Below are 478 nucleotides of genomic sequence, written 5' to 3'. Positions count from 1 at the left end.
GGAGGAGGGGGGAGTATGGGAGGGGGAAGGAGAGGGGAGGAGGGGGAAGTATGGAAGGGGCAAGAGGAGGGGAGAAGGAGGAGGGCAAAGGAGGAGGAGGTGGGGGGAAGGGAGGAGCAGGAAGAGGAAAACAGTATGATCAAAGGTGCTGGTCCCCTCCTCATGTGCCCCCCATCCCCCCATTCCTCTTAGTCTGACCTCCGTGGGGAAAGGCTCGTGCAGGACCGAGGGGGAGGGTGGGATGTGCGGGTGCTGGAGGCAGAGGAGACTGGGGAGGAGCTCCACATGGGAGCAGAGGGGACAGGGGCATCCAAAACAGAGTGCCTTCCATAGGGCGCTGGCGGGTGCCGGCCCCTTGGTAGCGCCTGAGGAGCCATACTTCATTTAATCCCCGCAACAACTCTGGGCGAGTGGCATTAACTTTACCTCCATTCTCGAGACAGGAAAGCTGAGACTTAAACACATAGAGATGCTTGCC

This window comes from Ailuropoda melanoleuca, chromosome 14 (assembly GCF_002007445.2).
Source record: "Ailuropoda melanoleuca isolate Jingjing chromosome 14, ASM200744v2, whole genome shotgun sequence".
Taxonomy (NCBI): domain Eukaryota; kingdom Metazoa; phylum Chordata; class Mammalia; order Carnivora; family Ursidae; genus Ailuropoda; species Ailuropoda melanoleuca.
Note: the sequence above shows the minus strand (reverse complement) of the source record.